This window comes from Epinephelus fuscoguttatus, linkage group LG11 (assembly GCF_011397635.1).
Source record: "Epinephelus fuscoguttatus linkage group LG11, E.fuscoguttatus.final_Chr_v1".
In the NCBI taxonomy this organism is placed as follows: domain Eukaryota; kingdom Metazoa; phylum Chordata; class Actinopteri; order Perciformes; family Serranidae; genus Epinephelus; species Epinephelus fuscoguttatus.
Genome location: NC_064762.1, coordinates 37,723,439 through 37,748,327, shown reverse-complemented (window position 1 = coordinate 37,748,327; position 24,889 = coordinate 37,723,439). Strand labels below are relative to the sequence as shown.

At 40.8% G+C, this 24,889-nt stretch overlaps 1 protein-coding gene and 1 pseudogene across 2 annotated transcripts in view; one reads left to right on the top strand and one right to left on the bottom strand.

Annotated features, from left to right (window-relative positions):
• LOC125897389 (xaa-Arg dipeptidase-like) overlaps positions 1-24,889 on the bottom strand; it is a 649,571-nt gene that overhangs the window by 333,548 nt on the left and 291,134 nt on the right. The window lies entirely within an intron of this gene.
• LOC125897603 (putative nuclease HARBI1) lies at positions 1,717-24,830 on the top strand (annotated as a pseudogene).

Below are 24,889 nucleotides of genomic sequence, written 5' to 3'. Positions count from 1 at the left end.
GATTTTCCAGTTATTCTGGCTGAATTTAGCCTTAACTCAGTTGCATGAAAGCAGCTCAAATTAAACCTGGTCAAGTTACTATGGAGATTTTTATGGAGATTCTGCTCCAGAGCAGGCTAACAACCAGGCTAAAGATTAATCCTAGTGATTCATCTGTTAGTTTGACTGTCAGTCCTGTGAGAAATTCTGTTTTACAGCATTTCTATGTAGCATCATTGTAATCATTCTGCATTAAACTATTATTGTCATTCATCATTTAATTTAAAGGGCCAGTGTGTAATATTTGGCATGGTTTATTGTCAGTCTGAATCTGAATCTGAATATTCTACCTATTAATATGTTTATACAAGTGTATAATCGCTATAAAATAAAATTTGTTTGGTTTTCGTAGCCTTATAATTATGCTTTATATATATATATATATATATATATATATATATATATAGCAAGGGCCTTGCTTTAGAGAGGTCGCCATCTTGCGCCACCATGTATGTACGGCAGACTGAGCGGACAATCCAGCCAGCCAGAGAACGCGTTTCGCGTGTATAAATGAACCAACGAAGACAGCGGAAGGAAGGAAGAAGGAGGAGGAAACAGCAGAGAGTGTTAGTAGTTTGTCGATAGAGAGTAGTGAAAAGTTTTTTTAGTTATAAAGTTTGCGAATGGACCACACTTACCACGCAACAGGAGAGAATGAACCCGAACTGTCATCTGTGAGGAAAAGAAGATGCAACTTCACTCCTTGTGATGCACTCTCTGCGGCGCTTTTCCTCCTGATGATATATCTCCCCAACGATGGTAGCAGTAGCACCGAATCCCATTCTGTGCATTCAGCCTCTCTTCTCGCCCGCTCAGCATCAAACACATGGAGTTCCTCATCTGTATGCTCCGGCTCAAACAGGTATGGCTCTGGGTCTGTGTCCGCCACAAGAAACTCTTCAAAATCGCGTTCAAAGTCGCCCATTGCAGCTACTATAGTCTGGAGATATTGCTAGGCTAAATAAACAGCTGAGCTCTGTTTACCGGCTACGCTGTCAGTCAGTGTGCGGGCTGGAGATTGAGCAGAGAGGGGAGTGGGGTCCCCACTTGGTATGGTAAACAAGTATGTGTGTAAAGTTATGAAGTGTGTCTGTTACGCTAGAAGAGTCAGAGTTTGGGACAGAGTCTTTTACCCCCTGGAGTGTTACCAGAGTTTTTGGAGTGCTCAAATAAACGGGCCTTTTTCCCGAACGCTCCTCTGATCTCCTGCTCGTGAGGGATTCATTACAATATCGTAACATGGTTAGATTTCTAAATAAACATTCACCTCGTCGTCGCTAGATAGACCTACTCCTAAAAAACTTGTGCACAAGGCTTTTTGTCCTTACGAGGCCACCGTCATTTACCCGACGGGAGGGGTGAGCGAGTGAGCCCTGCAATCTAGAATTTGACCACTGTGTCACTGTTTTCAACCCATTTTACACACTGGCCCTTTAAGGATGTTTACTGTTACTAGTGTTAAATGGCTAGTATTTGTGTAAGTTGCTACTTATTTATGCTTGTTAAATTGCTGTTGGAGGTTTGATTAATATGTATATTAAAGCAATTATTGAGATTCTAATAAATAGCTGATGAAGTCACAAAGGTGGTTTCAATTAATTCTGTGATGAGGGCAACATAGTAGGCCTACTAGGTCTATATAAGGCTCAAGTCCAATTTATCTGTTTCCTCTTCACAATGGCATGCCCTTTTCTAGATGATGTTCGAGATGAAGAAGCATTAATAATCAGATGAGCTTTCAGGCGTGAAAGAGTCTTTTGAGACAGGTCAGACCCATTGACCTTTGAGGATGACCATCTCACTGAGAGATATAGATTCTCAGGTGATGGTATCAGGTATTTATGTAGGCTGCTGGGCCCAAAAATCAAACATCAGACAGGGCGAAGCCATGCCCTCACTGTACCACAAATGGTCTGTGTGACGCTGAGGTTCTTGGCAAGTGGCACCTTCCTTATATTTTATCGGAGATGCAGAGAATCTCAATAAAGGAACTATTTGCCGCACAATAAGACATGTTAGTCTGGCACTGAAGTCACTAGCACACATTTTCATCACCTTTCCTGGACACAGAAGACCCCTCTACATCAAGGAGGAGTTTTACAAGATTGCATGTAACATGAATTTAAAATTACAACAAAAAAGTTTTACATTTTAACAGTCACAGTAGGATACTCTGCAGCTGTTACAGCTTTCCCTAATGTCATTGGTGTAGTGGATTGCACCCAAATCCGGATCAAACTCCCCTCAGGGGAACACGAGGGAGATTATGTCAACAGGAAATCCTTCCACAGCATCAGTGTTCAGATAAGAATGAATTATGGTTACTGTCAGCTACATAGATTTGGTGCATTCAGTGGTCTTAATAGATTACATCTTATTGTGTCAGATGATCTGTGATGCTGACTGCCTTGTCAGCAATTTAGAGGCAAAGTGGCCTGGCTCATTTCATGATTCCAGAATCTTTTGGGTCAGTGCAATTTACCAGAGACTCTGACAAGGTAAGCCACACGGTTTATTTTTAAGCACCTTGGACATCATGAGTGTTTTACTCCTCTATTTATAGTTTTAAGAATTATATCTTGTATTCTCAGGTGAATTCTCTGGTAGGCTGCTAGGAGACAAAGGCTATGCCTGTGAAGCATTTCTGATGACTCCCCTTGCAGAACCCCAAACCCCAGCACAGCAGGCCTACAATGATGCCCATGCCAGAACAAGGGCTCGAATTGAGATGACATTTGGTCTTCTGAAATCTCAATTTCAGTGCCTGCACCACCTGAGGGTCTCCCCAGACAGGGCCTGTGATGTGATTGCTGCATGCACAGTGCTCCATAACATTGCCAGCCTGAGAAAGGAAAGGGCTCCCAGGGTGGCTTTGGATATTGACTGGGACAATCCTCCCATCTTCGCAGACAACATGAATGGCAGACTAGTCAGAGAACAATATATAGCAAATTATTTCAGTTAATTTGAGTTTGATTTAGGCCATCCTTTTTTATCTCCAGCTCTAGCTCCATGTCCTGGACCTTTCTCTTGTTCACCTCCATCTTCATTTCCACCAGCTCTATGTGTCTCTTCAAATGTGTTGCATAGAGATGTCTGACAGTTTGTGAATTCTGTAAAACACCTGTCAATTAGCACAGCAGGAGTTGTGCATAATGTTGATTTACTTCAGGTGATACTCACTAAGTTACCAGGCAGCTGATGATGCTGTGCAGTGTTTGGGTCCTGTTACAAATATATTTTCTATTAGCACCACATCACTGACTTCTTATCCATTATGGACTAAATAAGCAGGATATTTCCACAAACCTGACATGAACCAAACCTTCTGGAGTCCAGTCTCCTCATCATCTTCTGGAGTGTGCTCCACAGCTGCAGATGAGCCTTCACCCTGCCATATACACGCATACATAGAGCTTGTATTAGTATTTTTGACAGGACATGCCAAACCTGGGATTTTAATAAAGAGCACTCACCGGATCATCTTGTGGTGGCTCCAGGAGCATATGTGTTACCGGATACTGCAAAGAAAGCAAAACTCAGACACAACACATAATTATTTGATTGTGTAGTATGTGCAGTAATGCTACAATAATGTATCTTGTATGAAGAGGCCAGTTTCTGTTGCTGGGACAGTGTCTGTGGATGTCCCTCCCTAGATCCCCTCCATCACTGGCCTTCCTTTATTAATGTCCAGTGCCAGTTCCTCTGCTGGAGTGAAGTCCTGAGTCGGTGGCGGATCTATGAGCCTTTTTTTAAACTGCTACAACAGATGATAAAATGTCAGCAGACACATCTATTTACTCACTTGTATATAGCTAAACAATCAAGCCACTTACCAGCCTGCAAAATGTTCTTGTATTTAATTTTGACTTGCTGCCAGGTCCAGATAGATAGATAGATAGATCAACAGATCGACAGATCGATAGATCGATAGATCGATAGATAGATAGATAGATAGTTAGATAGATAGATTTCTATTTAAGAGTGCCGTGAGAGTGCACTTATCCCAACTGTCTATACCTGGCTCGACATAGCTGCGCCTTTTCATCTTGGCTTGGCAAATGTGCAACTGATTAAGCCAGGATGCGCTGATTGAACTAGGTCAAGCCGCACTTTCTCAGTTATCCTGGATTTCTTTATTCTACTTTTGTGCAATGCCCCTCCGAACAGAACCTAATGTTAAAGCATAGTGTTTCACATCTTATATTCATTTTACTCTGAAATATCTTGAAAATGGTGCAGTCATTGGGTGAAGATTTTAAGATTTCTGGGCTGGGCTAACAACTAGTCCCTCATAATTTTACTAGAGAGGGGAATTCACAGATTTTCAACCAGCTTTGCATCACAACAAGGTGGATATTTTGTGTAAATGAACCGTGGTAAACTTCCCTCCATCTAGCCACTGCTTAGATCTCCTTGCCCTCCACTGAGCTGATGGGAAAACGAAACAAAGACACAAAGACACAAAGAGCATAGATGTGGATCAAGAGACAGACCTGCCCTCGTCCCCCTGTCAAGCTCAGCCCAAACTGCGATCAAATGTGAAAACTAAGCACTGCTGGTCAAATATAAATGAAGAGTATGTGTATGTACTTGCCCATTTCTCACCTTAAATGTTCTTCAAAAACATATTTTAATGCCTTAAGTGGGCACCATACTGTTCCTTAAAAACTGAGATCAGACTGTAAAACTAGGCAGCGCTGATCAAATATAAACCAAGATTCTGTTACTGAGTTGTATATTTCTCACCTCAAATGTTTTCCGAATGTGTTTTTAGCTTAGCATTTAACTTTAATAACTTGTAACTCTTTTGTTACAAGCTGGCTGACATTGTGTCAAATGGTCAAGTTCGCATTACATCACCTACAAGTGGGAGCATTTACTGGTCTTGTGCTACACTGTGCATTCTGGTAGTTGTGGGTTTTCTACCTCTACCTTCTACCTCCATAGGCCTTTTTCTGTGATCATCAGTTTCAAAAGTATTTGCGTCTTTCTACTGCAGCCTGCTTTTATGAAAAGACTATCTTTACAGTGGTGAAATACTTCTTTAAGCAAAGTATTTGAGTGAATAAACTTATTTACACTGAAAAACTGTGAACATAAATACATTTAACTGCTTCTCCAACCCAATGAAGTATTATGTTCCTACTCAATATGTATGCTAATTATTAACAGCTACTAACATTTTTAACATCACATTTCACAATTAATCTGATAGTAAAGGAAACTTTTTGAGGTAAACATTTAATGTTTCTAATGATTAAGACATGTACTTTGAATGTAGATATATTGCCAGAGTACATTAAAAATAGAAGTAGAGCTAGCTTATCATAGAAACATTCCCAGACCCCAACAGAGGTCCAGGCTGAGCCCCAAATTTCCACAAACCCTAGAAACGCCCTGACAAAGGTCACAAAACACTCACCCAAAAGGTGTTCATTGAAGCCATATTTTTGTGTGGAATTATTTGAAGTGGTCCCATGCAACTCAAGCAGCTCAAAAAGTTTCATATCTGGCTCTGTCTTTGCAATAGCTGCCCACAAACACTGCCAGCACAGACTTGCCACTGATTTGGAGGATTAGTCAATTACCACACATACTTTTCTTCTGTTTATGATGATTTCATTAGCCAATTTTTCCTTTATCTCTCTTGAAATATGATAGTCGATATCACCCCACATCTTTCCTGAGTGCAAAACTCGAACCAAGTTCACTCCATTTAACTCTTGCAAGTGCACATCAGTTGGCATATCTGTAATCGATGCCCATGCTTACTGATTTTGTAGAGTGTTCAAAACTCTCTGCAGCTTGTGTCGTATTTAGCCTTGGGCAAGTCTTGGATTTAGTCTTGAATGGTTTCTTTTCAATCTCTTCTGCTTTAAAGCGGAATCTGAAATCTCGGTGTTCTGATGGCCAAAGAGAGAACTGAGATTACTTTTAAAAAAACAACTAGACTTAAAGCACTAAGTACTCTGTGACTGAAACCAACACCAGGCTCTCAATGTCTCTGTCACAATGACCCTGAATTCCCTTTCATCTTCTCACAGTCAATTTGACCACCCATCTGCAGCCACGGTAGTGCAATCAACAGAGGATGACTTGTTTCAACTGTGTGTGTGTGTGTGTGTGTGTGTGTGTGTGTGTGTGTGTGTGTGTGTGTGTGTGTGTCTCTGTCTGTCTGTCGAGGTGGGTGGGGGCTTTTCAACAATGACAGAGAGAAGAACCTCATTGATTTCACACTGACTTCAATTCCTTTTTTTTTGACTTCCTGTTGCCAGGCTGCACATACAGTACTCACTGTCTGGCATAGCCATGTGTGGACAGTCTGTCGCGTGTCGTGTTTAACTGTCCCTGAGAGTCTCTTTGTTGTTTCTTCAAAGTTTTTGCAGCAGAAACTCATGGCGTAGCTATAGCTCATGCATCATCAGTCTAGACTTTGTTCTAAGTCCTTGTTCTTTTTGTTCACTGCAGCCCGGCCTCATTGAATGTGATGAAAAGACACCCACATACTATATGTTTTCAAGTGGTGTCCTTTTGTTTAACTCAACTGCAGAGAACACTAAGCCTTTATTCCTGAGTTTCCTTGCTTTGTAAGTATATTTGAGACCCCTGCATGTTTTCTGATCTGCTCGTGTTCTTATCAGTCAATCATTGTTTGCTGTTGTTACCATGTTTAAGTTACCTGTTGTGCTAAATTCAGGATGATGTACATCTCCACAGCACTGATTCCATCAGTACAACAAGAAGCATGCCATCTGTTGAGAACACCTTCTCGTTTCAATCAGATAACGTCTTTCTAACTTATTAGTTCTTTTCTTTTTCTTTTTTTTGTTAAACTACCATCACAGTGGCTTAGGAGGCACTATTCTTCCCTTTACTGTGGGCTTTGAATGTGAAAACCTGCAGAAAGTGTCAAGTCTTAAGACCAAAAAAAAAACCAAAAACCTGCTACCAAGTGATATAATACACATGCCAAAGCAGTAGGTGGTGATGTAACTTCTAACGGAAAGGCCATTTTAACCAATCAGAAGTCAGAGTCAATACCGGAATAGAGAAGTGCAGAAAATAAAAACAATCCGATCCACAAACTAGCAACATCTTCTACAGATAAAAGTTGGACCGGGCTGTATGTGTGACTGTTTTAATGGGACACAAATAAGAAAGTGCCATGAAAAAGTATATCACTACAGCTTTCACTATAGTGTTGATGCATAGAACAGCCGGCTTGGATTTTGAGGTTTAGGTTCGTGAGGTTCCTCAGAATTTTGGAGTTGGAAATCTGACATCAGGGGTCATTCCTGTTGAAATTTACAACTGGGAACTCAAAAATTCTGACTTCAAAGTGCAAATGGAATGCACCATTAATGGATAGTGAAAAGGCAACTAAATGGCATTAAGGGAGGGAGAACAATATTGGAGGAGAGTGACAACGGAAAGAAATGGAAATGATTTCATAAATGCTGGATTATTTATACAATACTATCATATCATCAACACTGGTTCCACTCCCACCAAAAAAAGAAATAGAGATTATAATCATGAATATTCTGACACTAAAGAAAAGATCAGGAGGCTGCCAAAATAAAAAGATCCACCATTTTATATGAGTATCTAAACTATGAGAAGTGGATGGGTCAAACAAACTCTGGACTTTTACCCAGGAGCTATTCATGTCCAGTGTGAAACCAAATGTCAGATGACTAAGACCTAAGACCTTTCTTTTTTATAACGTGTTGTGTTGGTATGTGTAGTACTATGCTGGGGACATAGGTCAAGTGACGTCACATTATGTTATTTCTTGTTTGTACTTATTTTAAGCTAAACCATATGTTTTCCTCGAAATCTAACGTCATGTTTTTGTTGCCTAAACCTCAGGAAGTTTTTTAATTAAGTTTAAAAAAAAAAAAAAAAGAGAGACTGCATGCATATAATGAGCAGAAACTGTACATTTCCTGTGAAAATGGAAGTTTATTTTGAAAAGACACAATGCATATAACAAGCGTAAATTGACATGCCATCCCTGAGCTTCTAAAACTGCTTTAGGAATAACTAAATTGTTCTAGTTTGATGTAAAGGATCACTGATGAAGTATTTGAAGAATTGATGTGAAAATGTGTTGGTTTTATAAAGTACCCTCAAAATGTTTCACTGTGGAATAGAAAAAGCTTTTTTTTTTCCCCCGCAAAAGTTAGTGTCCAAAGTTTCAATTTATTGCTCGCTACATTGTTTACTACTGAGCATCTATTGGGAGTAGTGCACTGGAAAGATTTCTGATACATACACATGTAACACGAAACATTTTTTATCATGAACAGCATTAAAGCCTTCAAACCACCTATAAACAGTTGGGCTTCCTAGATCCACCACACTCTTCATGGGTCTCCTTTTCTTTATCTTACAGGTGATGTGTTTGATGAGCTTCCATAACTTTCAGGCTGTTGAAACCTTCCTGGAGCTTGATTAAAAACACAGAGACCTTTAGGGGATTGGGTACAGAGTTTTAATCCAGCAGTGCTGATGTTGTTTGTCTCTTCAGCAGCACTGTCCTTTGGAGCAGGGACAGATGGGAAGACTGCAAGCAGCTGACGCACTTTATGTCTCCAATTATCCTGCCACTCTGCTTTCCATGCGGTAAACTGGTTTCATACTCCAGTAACATTCCAGATAGCTTCATTAATGTGGAGGCAGCCTCATTTGGGCTCCTGCCAGACAAGCTGGAATAAAACTGCAGAGGCTCTGCTGCTGTCATGAGTTGGTGCCTTCCTGGATTGTAAATTAGCAGTGTTTTTGACAGATAGTGTATATGGTGTCATTTCGAAACATCATGCATGTTTGACAACAAACCCTAATTCAAGTGCCACTAACAGCATACTATTTCCAAGGTCAAGAACAAACCTTTATGATCGTTGGGTATCTTACACATCAGCCAAAAGAAATTCACTTAAGCAATCTATAATATTAGTTTACATAACACTGTTCACCTATTCGACATATGATGTTTACTGTTCCCCTGAACTTTAAGATCCACATTTATTATCTCTGCCAGGCATGAGACAGGAAGGGATCATGTGTTTGGCCCTGCGTGTGTGTACATCTGTCTGTTCTCAGAGGTAGAAGTCATGGTCGGGGACAGAAGGCTAGTGAGTGTCCCAGGAAACAGATGATGCAGGCAGGTAAGGAGTTCTGGAAAGTCTTGCATGTGGGCGCAGAACAATCTGGCCAAGGGTGAGTGAACTGGAGAGGCAGAGAGGCCGTTTACACGTTGCCGGCTATTTTCATAAACGGACATTTCACCGTCTCCGTTTTCAAAAAGATCTTCGTTCACACTTACCCGTGTATATATATACAAGAGCACGCCAAACCTGTAGGTGGCAGTGTAACGACAAGCTCAAGCCTTCCATGTATCCATTGTTACCATAGCAACATAGGTCGCACTTTTGACACAGGCGCAAGTTCCGGCGCATACTGTGACGTCGGCTGCCTATAACTCCGTTTATCTCCGTTTATCTCAGTTTACATGCAAACGCGCAACCGGAGTTTTCCAAAATCTCCACTCTGGCCGGAGTTTTTAGAAAGACTCGTTTTCAGAGGAGAAATCTCTGTTTGCGTGTAAACGAAGGGCACAAACGAAGGAAGATGTCTCCGTTTATCAAAATCACCGTGTACGTGTAAACAGCCTCTTATACTGGGCTGAGTGGAGATGAGCTGCAGCTGTGCTTGCAGGTGAGTGGAGTTGGACTGATGAGGTGGGAGTGGCTGGCAGGGAGAGTGGAGCAGAGGCGGGAAAAGTGGAATATTACAAGGGAGCGGGAAAGCAGGGAAACTAGGAGAGTGAAGGTGTGACAGGCTCGGCTAAAAACAACAAGCCTTACTGTCTGTCACAGGACACATTTTGACCTTTGTTTTGATAGGCTACAGCTGGCTCTTTCTCTCTCTTTTTTAAAGCATTTTATTAAATTTCAACAACAATTATAAACAGTATACAATACCAAGACAAAACCAAAAGGGGTAACATACAATAAAAGTGCAAGGCAGTATAATATACTTTGTATGTAATGTATTATAAATTATTTAGAAAGAAATGTCATTTAGTCTGTATCCAGTATCTGAGTTCTCCTCTGGAGATCTGTAAGTATATGTTTAATAACCATATTGGTGTCTATGACAGTCTGTTGTATAATCATAGCACATCTGGTCTTCCACAGTTTGAAGCATACAGTACTGATTATGAGTTGGAACAGTTCTTTATGTTTCAGGGGCATCCTATCTTCATACGGTCCATACATAAAAAAGTTGTAACATATCTTAAAACGTATGCCCAGACCATTTAAAGTGAGCCAGACCTATTGTGTTTTATCAACTGGTGTTCTTGTGTCTCAGCCTTGTTACAATGAATCATTGGACAGTCTTTAGTAGTACTATCTGACATTTCTAATGCTCTCTGGAATTATTTAATTCTTTAGTATATTTATCTAAAATTCATTCATTCATTCATTCATCTTCTAACCGCTTCATCCTCTTGAGGGTCGTGGGGGGGGTTGGAGCCTATCCCAGCTGACACTGGGCGAGAGGCAGGGTACACCCTGGACAGGTCGCCAGACTATCACAGGGCTGACACATAGAGACAAACAACCATTCACGCTCACATTCACACCTACGGACAATTTAGAGTTATCAATTAACCTAGTCCCCAATCTGCATGTCTTTGGACTGTGGGAGGAAGCCGGAGTGCCCGGAGAGAACCCACGCTGACACGGGGAGAACATGCAAACTCCGCACAGAAGGGCTCCCACGCCCGGGATCGAACCGGCAACCCTCTTGCTGTGAGGCGAGAGTGCTAACCACCACACCACCGTGCCGCCCTTATCTAAAATTATTTAGTATTTTTATCCAAAATGATCAATTGTATTGTATATATTCAAATGTTGGTGTCCTGTAAAAAAGTCAGTGTATATCAGTTTAATAATAAGCTTCTTTTTCTATGTGTGGATCTGACAGAGCAGTGTGCATTATAGTGAATAAGTACTGGTGTGACAGTGGGAATGTGAGACACTGTCCTGTTCCTGCTCTCCAATCGCTACAGGGGGAATAAACACTCTGGATCACTGTTTTGCACCATTGCAAGGAAGCTGCTGAGCAAAGTTGCTGCCAATGTTCGCGGGCAGCAACCACACAGCCAACTTGTTAAGGTCAAGATATGTAAACAAACCATGAGGCACACCCCCAGTGATATGAGAGATAGAGCCAATAAGGGTCTGGAGCACATTCCAGGACACCACTGTTGACGTCACTGATGACATCAATGGATTCACTGAGTCTGTGGTGGATTTAGTTTGTAAGCCAACAGAAGCAAGTGTTCCCAAAACTGTGGTTAAATGATTCCACAACCAGAAAACATGGATAACCAGAACCATACAGGATGCCAATAATACACACACACTGCAGCTGGTCTGGAAACATGGGGAATTGTTGTATAAAGCAGCAGCCTGCCATTTAATAAGAGGCAAGGAAAAGGACGAGATTACAATGTACAAGCTGAAGGAGCTGATATGATCGCATTTGATGAAAGGTAGTATGAAGGTAAAGTGTACAGTGTGGTGGTTTTTCACCTTAAAAGTCCTCTAGCTGTCCTGTTATTAGCTTTACATTGGAAAAAAGTACAGGAAGTATTCAGGCAGGTTGGTGTTGGCTATATAACTTCATTCCCCTCAAAGTTTTTCCTTTATTTGCCCAGCCTTTATTAGCATATTATTAGTATTATTTCAGACTCCACTATTATTCATATTCAGGCTTTTATATGAGAAATTACAACAGCTGTATCTGTGTATAAATAAGTAGTAGCCAGTGATAATTAATAAGAAACTAAGAATCCTTGTAATGTCTCCTTTTGATTATAATAAGGTTGTAAAAAAAAAAAGAGGTATACTGCTTAAACTGTGTTGCTACTGATGTTTATCATTAAATGTAGAAAGGATTGAAATCCTCTGTATAAACTTCAGCAGCAGGAGTCCCTCTGCCACTCAGCTCAATCAGTGCACCTGCTTCCAATTAATGGACTCACTCACTCTGTGCAGGAAGGAAATCTAATTTATCTGCAGTAGTAAGTTCTGTTTATGGAAACATGCTATATATGTGGTAAAAGACGCAATAAGGAAGGTTTTACTGCAGCAGCACAAAGTGCCCATGATAATATACTGTGTCTGTGGGTGGCTGATGGGGTTGTTGATCAATAGCGTTCAGCGGCAATTGCTTGGCCAGAAGCCAGTCACACATTTGTTGGCTTAACTCTGGCATTTCTGTTTCTCTACAGTGGTTCATTTTAAGCAGGTACGTCACCATGGTAACTCAGGCTGCACACCTAACCTGCCCCAAAAGAGATGACACTCTGTTCAGGCTATAGGGACAGTAACTACAGGAAGGATTCAAAGCCATTGTTCTGCTTGGGTCTTTCTGTGTGGAGTCTGCATGATCACCTAGAATCAGAGAGGGTTTTCTGCAGGTGCTCCGGCCTCCTCCAACAATCCAAAGATGCACAGGTCAGTTTAACTTGTGACTAAGTCCCAGTCCACACTATGGACAATAAAAATAATGGGTCTCATTCATGAAATGTTAGTGTCTCTGTGAGTACATTTGCACATAAAAAACCTTGGTACTAAAAACCTACGCTGAATTCATGAATGATGCGGAAAACTTGGATTTGATCGTAGGCAAGTGTGCATGTTCATGACTGCCAATCAATCGTAAACTGACAGCGAGCTCCCATTAGTCAGCAATTAGCATACATCCACGCCCATGAATAGCCAGTAACCACCATATATGGAGGTGATAACTACTATGGATATGTGCATCCTGTCAACCCACGAACATGGTGCAAAAAATGAAAGAGAGAGAGAGACACTGAGATTGAAGTTATTTTAGATGAAGTGGAGTTGAGACATACATTTTATTTTCTTCTGTTAGTAGTGCCGTGATTATTTCTTTTCGAGAATTTTATATTTTAGTTTTTAAATTTGGCTCGGGGCATCAATTCTTAATTTAAAGTGTGTTGTTAGCCCCACAACAGCATTTGAATTGAGCCCTTGCCCCTCCCTCTTCAGGTTTCCTTGTGGCAGCTGCACGCAAATCAAGCGCCTTGCAGAGCAGCATGACGTCTCCCTCATCTGCCATCATCGACAGCCACGCAACAATAGTGTTTGTATTTAGTCTCAACATTGTTTGTCTCTGTTGTGAAATTAAGCCACCATTAAAACATCTCAATACAGGTTCACCAGCCGCCCAGTGTAAGCAGAGTCAGATGCCAAATTGCTTTCCCGTGTCCACCAGTCTTTTTAAACCAAAACTTAATTTCATATAGTGTTTACGTCTGCCATGTTGCTTCCGCAATTAACAAAAATGATATGCAGTTTGGGGCTGCGCTGCATAAAGAGGGCAGAGGAGGAGAGTGCTGGTTTATTTCATGGAGAAAAAAAAGTGGAAAAAAGGTCCATCCCTTCAACATTTTTCTTTCTTATTTTTTTTTATTTTTTATTTTTTTTGAACATGCTGGTGAAAGAAAAAAAATGTGTGCACGCAAATTGCACCCTGCTGGGAGGTTTCTATCTGCCAGCACCAAAGGGTTTCTTGAGGCCTGAGCACATACAGTACATTTGTGCACAGTAATGAGGAGGGAAAATGTCTAGCTTACTGTTACGGCTGTGTGTGTTCTGTACTGCTGTTCCTTTTCCCTCCATTGTAGATCTGCCCAGGTGTGCTGCATTAGTTAATGAGGTGCAGTGCACCTGGCATGGAGGAGGTGCTGAAGAGGGGAGAGGCCTCTGGTGTGGGGACTGCTGGTCCTGCTGCCTCTCAACTTGGGATATTTTTGTTGTCTTGTTTTCTTTTTTTCTTCTCTTTTTTTTTTAAATGTGTTTTCTGCACACATACTTTCACTGTCTACATTTATCATTTATAACAGATAACGAAGACAACAATGCTACACTGTGCACACTTTAGTTGTCTATTTAATAAACAACCATTCACAATCAACAAATATATTCTCTCAATAAATAAAATATTAAGCCAACCAATATACCCTCCTAACCACAAAGGAGGCCTGTATTCAATAGCAACAATCAGAAAAATGCATTCTGTTCTACTCTTCTCTAAATAGTCACATGCTAATTCTTATAATTATGTCCTAAATAAGTGTTAAATATTCTTAAAGAATCCCTAGGGAGCAGAGACATGGAGCACAGCGCTCCTTCACTCCTCCTCTGTGCTCTTTACACACCGCAGCCCCAAACTGCGTGTCAGTTTTGTTTAGAATAATTATCAAAGACAGGAGGTGGGATATGTAAACATTATTTTGGTTTTAAAAGACATGTGAAAGTGGAAGAGCAATTTGGCGTTTGTCTCTGCTCACACAGAGTTGGAGGGAGACGGTATGGTTTTACGCCAGACTAGCTTACTTGTTGTTAAGCTTCGTGGCGGGTTGCCTATGTCAGGCTAGCTGTAATATGTTTTAATAGTAGTTCAATTTCACAACCGTGACAAACAATGCCAAAGTTTAGGGCAAACACTATCATTACCTGCCAAAAGCTGCTAAAAGTGAGGTTGAAGAGGGAGGGGCAGGGGCCTGACTCATATGCAATTGTCGGACATACAACACATCTTTAATTTAGAATTGATGCCAGGGCCCAAATTTAAAAATATAAAAATATTAAAAATACCTGTCTTGCAAAGGCCTTAATGTGTTTACACACATTTACAAACATTAGGTACAATAACAAAACAATGGCATACAGTGTGGCTAAAGTGCAACAAATGTTAGCTAAATGAAGGAAGGACATTCTTCAAAAAAACACCTAATTTAGAAATTACTTTTGTTTATCTGATTGTAATAACAAAATACTTTAGACATAGCTGGAAGGTTTAAATAATACTTGGCGAATTCCTTTCTCTGTAAGTCATTCAGCTGACATTCTGACAAAATATGATACTTATCTCCCACACGATTATCATCATATCAAGCACAACTGGAGATGGACTCACTAAGCAGACTCACAGACTCAGTTAAAAGTTCAGGGTTTTTAATCAGGCAAAGGTCAATTCAATTCAATTCAATTCAAAAAACTTTTTGTCCCCAGGGGGCAATTTAAGGTACATAGAGCAGCAGCATTACAAAAAGACAAAGGTTAGATACAAAAACAAAAACAAAGTGTTAGCTGACAGAATAATATACACAAGACACAGGCATGTACAAATCTACCAAATATAAAATATATAAAAAGTGTATGTTTAAGAATGAGAAGTGTCTCTTAAAGTGTCTCTTAAAATGTTATCTGTGGTGTGTGTGTATGTCTATATATACGTTCAAATTTACAGTTTTTATATATTCACCAATGACAGTGTATAGTTATGTGAACAGGACTGTATAATTAGAATAAGAAATGAATAACAGAGTGGTTATAGTGCAAGAGAACAATGATTACGCGGGAAATGAATATATAAATATCTAAACAGGGCTAAATGAGGTGGATCAGTACTGAATGAACAGAAAGGATGAATGGTTGTAGTGTGATAAGCACCAAAAAAGTAAATGCACTGGAGATAAATCGATAAATAAATAAACAGAGCTGACTGGGATAGACAGAGTAAAAAGTGTAGTAGTGCAAAAGGATGGAGGATAGAAGTTACAGCAGTGAATAAATATCAGACAGAGCTAAATGATGTGGACTAATACTGGACCAATGGTTGGTATAGTGCAAAAAAAAAAACAAGTGTACCACTGGGAATAAATATGTCAACAGAGCTATTTGTGAGTGAGCCAGTACTGAGTCAGACATAAGGTGCAGTCAAGTAAATAATTACCATGGAGCAAGAAAAGATAGTTACATGAAAATAATGATGATGATAATACAACACAGATTATAAGGTACAATACATAGGTAGTGAGTCACACAGGAAAAAGTATTCAAAAATGACAGGCAGAAAGGGTGGTCACAGGTAAAAACAGTCAAGCACACTCACAGAGGGAACACTAGAAAGGCTAGAACTCATACACAAGGATAAGGACGATCTGGCAACAAACAAAGGGAAGACAGGGACATAAATAAACTAAAAGAAGGGAGACAATTAGACACAGGTGAAAGACATTGAGACACAGGTATAACACATTAGGCAGAGGCAAGTAATCACAAAGGAGGGAAACTTGACAGGACATGGGATCTGAAATGAGATGAGACAATGGCTATCAAAATAAAACAGGAAACACAGGGATGACAAATAAACATGAATCTAGGTAACTTGACGGGTCATGACACATCACAGATCCTGCGGTTTCTGCCCAACTTTTTATAAATTCCAATGACTTTAGGTAGTTTGTGTTATTTACACTAAAATTACAAATAGCCTGTTTGTACTTTTGGTTTTCATAAAACAGATACTTCTCCAGTTAAAACTCTCGTTTAATTTTGACATATATTTCATGATGTCATACCTTTTGAGCTCACTTAGCCACTTTTGTATAAACCGATCTTTCAGCCTCTGTTCAACAGTTAGTTTTAACCAGTTGGTGTTCTTACACTTTTGTGACGTGAGACAAACTACATTCATGCAGTATCTGCTTAACCTGCAAGACCCATGGTGATATATGCACCCATATTATGCAGGTATTTTGGCAGGGACTGACGGTATTATTTTTTCCCTCCTTTGCTGAAAACATCTCCATCCAAATGAAATGACCTTTTTTTTGCCCCCCCTCATAATTTCTTAACTCCCCCTTATCCCCCCTTTTCTGTTGTATGTGTTTCACCCCCACTTTGTTGCCTAGGAACAGTCCTCCCTCCCCTCTTCAAAAACAAAAAACACCGGCAGCCGAACTCTGCTCCACACAGCAAGCCCTCCTCACCTACCTCCTTTCCAGCTCACCCACCTGAAGGACACTGGCATGGCTGTATGCTTATTAAACCGTCTTAGCGTGCTGTCGGAGCAACCGGAAGCCAGTACATGTAAATCTCCATCTGATCCTCCTCCATTACAAACACAAGCCGCTGTAAATAACCAGAAACAAACACACTTGGCAAACAATCTTGACCATACAAAAAAATATTTCAGAATCCTGCAGGCGCTTCACCAAGCTGAAATCTTGTCTGAAACCACACGTAGAGATGCTTTTCCACAGGGATTGTTAAAGCAAGCCAACAGGTTGAGCTCCTCCATAATTCCTTCATCTCCCAACCCTTCTATGTTGGAGAAGATTAATTCAAAATCAGTTAGATTCCATCCTGGTCTCTAAACTTGACAAACTGAACAAGTTTGATGAAAAAAGCTGACAAAGCTATTGTAACCCAGGTTGTTAGGCATGAGATGTTACACAGTGATGAAGAACAAGTCAGTTAAAAACAAGCTATTATGTAAAAATTCATGTTTCCCATACAAAAATTAATACATTGATTAAAAAAAAACAAAAGTCCATTAATAGATAAATACATTTTAAAAAGAATGTAAAACTCTAATCTAAAAAGTTTTATTTCATTTAAAGTGAGGTGAAAGTGTTTAAAATGCTCATTTTTGTAACATTTGTAAAGATTCAGGGTACATAGGAGGAGGATAGTGCTGAACTTGATGTGTTCATGTGATGTGCGCATGATACAGGGCTGATTGCCTCATCAGCTAATCAGAGCCCTGCTTGCTCTGTGCCAATTAAGCTTAGCCCTTGCCAATTACTACTCTCTCCTGGCTGAACGGGATCAGAGTTAGACACACCCTGGATTGCTCCAAAGTTTAACTCGTTGTTATGCTGGTGAAGTTGATTTTTCAGTTTCCCTTTTTTTGTCAGTTTGTTGATTTAAGTAGAGACATCATGCTGCAAATGAGCTGAAGGAGAAAACGCGAGTAGTCAAATTAGCAACATTAGCTGCATTAAATCCAAGTGTGTTGTTTTGTGAAGTTTGATATTCAAAGCGCCATTTACTCTGTTCCCATGTCACCTGTCTCTGTAAAGTGGTGAAATGCCTGGAGTTTGTGAGCCTTACGCCTTAACAAGTTGGACCAGTGCCAAATTTAACACCCTCAGAGTTAAAATTAACACTCACCCAGGGTTTATATGGGAACCACTAGTACAGTGTTAAATTAACACTTTTGAAAGAGTTAACATTATTAACACTAAGACTGTGTTAATAAACAAACTTCTATAGTGTAAAATATTGACACCATAATGGAAAAGTTAACATTATTTACCTCATAATGTCTAAATTGCATCCAATAGCCTACCCTTATGTCTATCAAATAAATCAACACCGTATATTTCATATCATTTCAACAATATTTATTTTCAATTTTCAAAGTAGGATATTTCTAGCAAGGAAAACAAATTGTTGTCTGTATCATAAATAAAATTTTACTGGCAGCTGGAAGAATGGACATATTGGTCTGTCCATTCACTTTTGAACATTCTGTTTACTAAATCACCTTTCTCTCTTTCAAGCAAGCCATGTCTTCTCATCCCTGTAGCTCTCTTCTCATAACCGATTTGAGTGACACTATGATCACAGTAAACTAGTGATGGGTCGTACCATGCAGATGCTTCGGAGTGAATGTCAAGAAATCCCGGAAGTGTTATTTTTATTATCAACTATTGTATAATAATGACATTGACAGAACTAATACTATATTAAAAGACTTGTCTTTTTTCTCACAGTGAAAAAAGTGACCAGGTATGCGTTGCATATATGATGCTGGTGTTGGTGTTACAATTAAGTAACACCAACACCAGCATCATATATGCAAGTAATTTAGCAGTGGTAGTATTATACCACTACTGCTAAATTAGATATTGCTATACTACTAGTATATAGACTATCATGCTCCTTCGTTTTCTTTTCCAGGCTCTAAAGGCTATGGTAGAAGAAAAATATACTACAGCAAAGGAAAAGGCAAAGGAAGAGGTTCAGAGGGTTGCAGCTGTGAGTTTGACAGCAGACATGTCATCTTCCATGACTACTGAGACCTATCTTTGCTTAACATACCACTATATCACAGAGGAGGACACCCTAAATACCATCTTGCTAGACGTGGAATATTCTCCACACAGTCACACAGCTGACAACTTAGCCCAGGTAAAGGATAAACTCATGGAAGAGTGGGGGATCAAGGGTAAGGTGAGGTGCTTGGTCACAGATGCTGCATCCAACATGATAGCCTGTGCAAGGTCACTGCAGGTCAGGCACAGCATCTGTGTCGCCCATTCTCCCAGTTTAATAGTGCGCAAGTCGTTTGAGCAGGTCGCCATTCTTGCAGACGTAGGGGCAAAATCAAGGAAGACTGTGACGTACTTCTGGACCAGCACTACAGCAAAGGAACGTTTATGCCAGATACAGGAGTCAATGGACAGGCCATTGAATATGAATTACTAATAGAAGTAGAAACCAGATGGAATAATGGCCTATTTATGTAACTGTCATGATCCTCGGTTTTGGTTTCATATTCTATTATCTTGTGGACTTTGTGTCTGAGCTTTTCTGTTTGTGTTTCATGTTTCATGTTCTTTAGCTCATATTTAATCTGCTTTCAGTTTTATTTTGTAGGTTCTCTCCTCATGTGTCATGTCTGGTTTTACTTCCTGTCTTTGTGTGTTTTCCCGCCTGTTTTCTGCCACACCTGTCTCGTTGAGTCTTGCCTGTTCCCTGATTCTTTCTTTCACACCTGTTCTGTATTAGTCTTGTCTGCTTCACCCTTGTTGTCAGCCAATCCCCATCTCACTCCTTTTGCCCATGTCCTCCTTCTCCAGCTGTGTCTCATCCTTGTGATTAGTCTTCTGTATATATATACCTGTGTTTCCCTTTGTCAGTCCGTCTGCGTACTTCTGCATATCTTCTGCATCCGTCTGTGTACCTGCTGTGTACCTTCTGTGTTCATCATTCCTGCCATCATTCTGCATCCATCCCTGGTCGTAATGTCTTTTCCTGGTTGGTTTTTTGTTGTTTGGATTTTGTTTCTGCTCCCTGGATTTTGAGTTGCCTGCCTTTTGGAAAACCTGGAACAGCTACATGAAAGCTCACCTTTTGTTGAGAACTGCAAACTTTCATCTGCATTTGGGTCCTCTTCTGAACTGAAACTGTAACAGTTACAGCGCCTCTTTGAACAGCGTGAAGCTATGGGTGCAGTCCTGGCATCTCTTTCCACAGACCTTCGCCCACTCAGTTCACGTGAATATAACACAATTGAGGAAACGTTAAAAGTGTTAGGCCCTTTCCACCAGACCACAGTGGAACTATCTGAGGAGATGTGTGTGTCAGCCTCAAAAGTAATACCCATCATGAAGATGCTCCACCACACAGTTCAGTGTGAGGCCTCAAATTTACAGATTGACTCTGTCAAACTGTTAGCTGACAGCCTAATTCGTTGACTCAGAACATCTGGCCAGTTTAGAGACTCCGAGTGTTACGACGCTGTCAACATTGCTGGACCCCAGGTTTAAAGTCCTGGGGTTTCACAGCCGGCTGAAAGCAAATGAGGCAGTGAAATGACTGCCGATGGAGTGTGCCAATGTACTCACACTGCAAGATATTCCTCCACAGATGCCTCCATCAGCCACCCGTGATGCTGCTGCACCAGGGCTTCAAAAGCATCAACATCCAGCTCAGGTAAGTGTTCATATGATGTCATCTATATTTGTGAGTGTTTGCTGCAATACTGTTATGCAGTCTTTTGTAGGTGGTAGTAGCCTGTGGCACCTGCTTGACAGAACTGTGACTCAGAGGCTTGGACCAATGCCGAAGCAGAGGTCATTGTGGAAATGCAGCGATACCTGGCAGAACAGAACATTCAATGACAACAGGACCCACTATTACACTGGCACACTCAGAAGCATTTGTACCCTCACCTGTACAAATTGGCACTTCAGTTTCTGTGTGTGCCTGCTTCTTCAGTCCACTGTGAGAGGGTGTTCTCTAAGGCTGGGGAAGTTATATCAAAGAAAAGTAATCACCTGAGCCCCACCACTGTCAAAACACTTTTATTCCTGAATAAGAATCAATAAAGCACACCCCTCCCACTTTCCCAATCTCAAATATGCCTGACACACAAGCACTTCCTGTAAATATTTGTGTGTGTGTGTGTGTGTGTGTGTGTGTGTGTGTGTGTGTGTGTGTGTGTGTGTGTGTATGCATACACCCTCAAGGGGATGAGCGGTTATAAAAATGGATGGATGGCATGAAGCCCACATGTAATATCACAGTAGGACTGCTGTACATCAAATGACCAGCAGATATCAGTACTCCCAAATGAGCTGTTAAACAGAGCTTTGTGTAATCTGCCGTTTAGCGAAGCAATAGGCCGGAAAGATTCGACTCATTCACAAGTCTTCATCAGACCATCACTACTTGGCAGTCATTCATATGGTTGCACTGTTGCAGGACAGTCTTGAGTGTATTAGAAATTGATAAAATTACTGACTGATAAAATTACCTATATCTGGCTATTTAACAGTCTTTAGCCCTATTCGGACGGGATTAGTTTTACATAGGGACGTGGGGTAAAGTAATAATTACCAGAGATTTTAGTCCCGTCCGAATGTGCCATGTCAGTAATCATTACCGCACGATGTCAGTAAAGATTACTGCGACTTTTACCTTCTGTAAAAGGGTCCCGGACAATTACCTCAGGTAATACCAATCCCGTGCAAATAGACCAGCAGTAAACATGTGTGTTAGGGCTGTCAAAAAAAATAAAAGTTAGAAATATATTCAAATATATATATATTTTTTATAAGTTCAAACCTAAATTTGATAATTCGAATATCATTAATAATTAATTAATACTATCAATGATGTTGTATATCACGGCGAATCCCGTTCACAAGCCGGGCCAGAGAGGGACGCAGCGGGAGGGAGAGGCGCCGACGGAGAAGCCCGCTGCGCCAACACCACCCACGGCGCTGTCCACGATGTGTGACCTGTTCGGGGAGACATACAGGGAGAGTGCTGCACCTGCTGCCTCCCTGCCTACCCTTTTTGAAGAAGAGATGAAACGTTACCAGAATGAAACACCACTACGAGCCGAACAGGATCCACTCTTGTGGTGGAAAACTACGCACTGAAGTATCCAAACATTGCTCAGATAGCAAAGCAGAAGTTGGTCATACCTGGCACTTCAGTGAGGTCAGAACGGGTGTTTTCATCCGAGTGTCACGTTCATATATATATATATATATATATCTATATATATATATATATATAGATAAATATATATATATAATTCGACAATATTTGAACTCAATTTCATGGTGCTTTTGACAGTCCTGTCATACGCACATGATGGCAGGAGGGGACGGCAGTGCGTGAATGGATTTACCCCTCCCACTTGTGGTAGTTTTACTGATATTTCTTGTCTCATGTGAATCGGCCATTAATATTACTGACGTCCTGTGGTAAAGTGACATTACCCCACATGCCCATGTAAAACTAATCCTGTCCGAATAGTGCTTTAGACCAGTAGGGGGGTTTGTGTGCACATGAAGCCTCAAGAAATGATCCTTTTTGTGAACCATTTGGCTGGACTTCAGGGCTTCAAGAAGCATCATCTTGCCATCACTACATTAAACAATTGGATTAGCTGCACCTGTTAAATATCAGTTCAAGGAGGACCCAAATGCAGACCATCAGGCAGGTTGACTTTTTAACGAAAACAGAGCAGGGAATGACACAAAGAACACAGGGGTGAGCACAGGAACCAACACAGTAATGAATGCAAGGATGAATGCAGGGATGAACACAGACAAACTGACGAAGAATGAAGGAAAATACAGGTATATATACACAGAAATCTAATCACAAGAACGAGACAGCTGGGGTCTGTATCACGAAATGGGATCAACGTTTCCTGGGTTACTCAGCCCTACCCAGGGTTGACTAACCCTAACAATGGCAATCAGGATAATCGGTATCACGACGCAGGTTATCAACTCGGTAACTCGACCCAAGTTTGTCTTATCAAGAGCCGTGAACGCGCACGTATAAATGGGTAGGATCCAAGGCAGCCGACCAATGGCAATCATGAGCGCTAAACACACCCCCACTGCAGACAGAGTGCCATACTTCTCCTGTGAGGAGCAAAGATTACCTATTGGACAGTCACCTCTCTAATCCCACATGGGAGCAGCTTCAGTGTCACCACATTTCCCCTTCTGATTTACAGTGCTACAGCCAACAGGAAGAAAAATGTGTGCAAGCAGACAGGGCTGGGGCGGTCCCTCACAAGAATACACCCCTGCTGAGGAGCTGGCCCTGTCCAAGAATGAAGGTCGCCCCATAATGGACGGGGTGGAAGGGGGGTGTCCTCTGTCCCTGGTTCCACCTCGGACTTCAAATACGTCCAAAGTACAGTCAGTGTCAGTGTCAAACCTTGGGCAATTTACATCATATCATTGTGACCTTACTAACACAGGCCCATCTACCTTCCCCTCAGTTGATGGAGATACATTGGTGCTGGTGGTGCCAGAGGTGCCACCATCAGACACTGTGTCTCAGGCAGAGGTAGGCCTACAGTATGTCACACACCAGTCACACATCAGCATATGATCAGCACATGGCTAACAGACCACTTCTATACTGTCTCTACAGCCGATGGACCATGGGGATGCAGAGATGCTCTCAGTTTCCTCTGAAGGGGCTGTGGAAGTACAGTATCACCTTATAGTTCCTAACCAGCTATTGCAGAGTAGAACCTACCCACATCAACACAGATTGTAGGAGTGTATAGATTTGGTTGTGACTGAATGGTGGTGGTCTGCACATGGGGCTTAACAACAACCACTTCAAAATATTGGTGGTTAAAATATTAACCACAACTGAAACTGGGAGGTTTGAAGTTAACGTTGTTATTATTTATAAAGGGACAATGCATATTAATGAACATAGACATGTAAATATGCAAGATTATAGCCAAAACTAATTTCCATCTTCAGTCCCTTGGCAAGCCAAAGGCCAATGCCAGCCACACAATACAATACAATACAATAACAGTGACGGCAGATATTAAAGTGCAAGATATAGGAGACAATGTGACATTTCCACCCCTGCAATAGGACAATGCTATAATGATATAGCAGCACAGACATGAAAGACAGCACAGAGCAGTGTTCCTCCATTGCATTATAAATAAGATTTCCTAGCTCAAACACTTTCCATGCTTTAACCCATGTGCTCCATATTTTACTTGTTTCAGGGAACAACTGATGCTGTGAGGGCCCTCTACAAGAGGAGTCTGGAGCAGGATATCAAGTACAAGGCCTTGAAAATAAAAAAAAAAACAGAGCTCCAGATTGAGTACTTGAAATTAAAAATCAAGAAGTTAAAGAGGGAAGGTAAGTGAGTAATGACATTTATTGCACTGTAAGTAGGAGTTGGTCCTCAAATAAATGTTAACTGGCTAAATAAACGTCACATTAATTTAAATAATTAAGTGAAACTTGTTTTGTGTTCGGCTCTCAAATGCACAGTGCATGGGGTCACTGTTGGGTGTATGTTAGTTAACAAACTAGACATCACAACTACATTATCAGTAGTCACAGGGATAAGTACATTAGCTCACTACAACCCCCAGTACTGCTACTGTGACCCTGACAACATTATTCCACACCATGTAAGCCATTAACATAAGCTGATACATTCATACTGTACCATTCAATACAAAGAGCTTTTCAGGGTGTCAGCACTTCCTTAAAGTCAAAATTCAAACACCTTCATTAAGATGCAAGCATCACTAATGTGCTTATGTTCTTCTTTCTTACAGGATGGATGAATGACTAAATGTGTCTCTGAGGGGCGGGGGGCAGTCTCTGTGTCTGAGGGGGTAACAAAAAACAGCC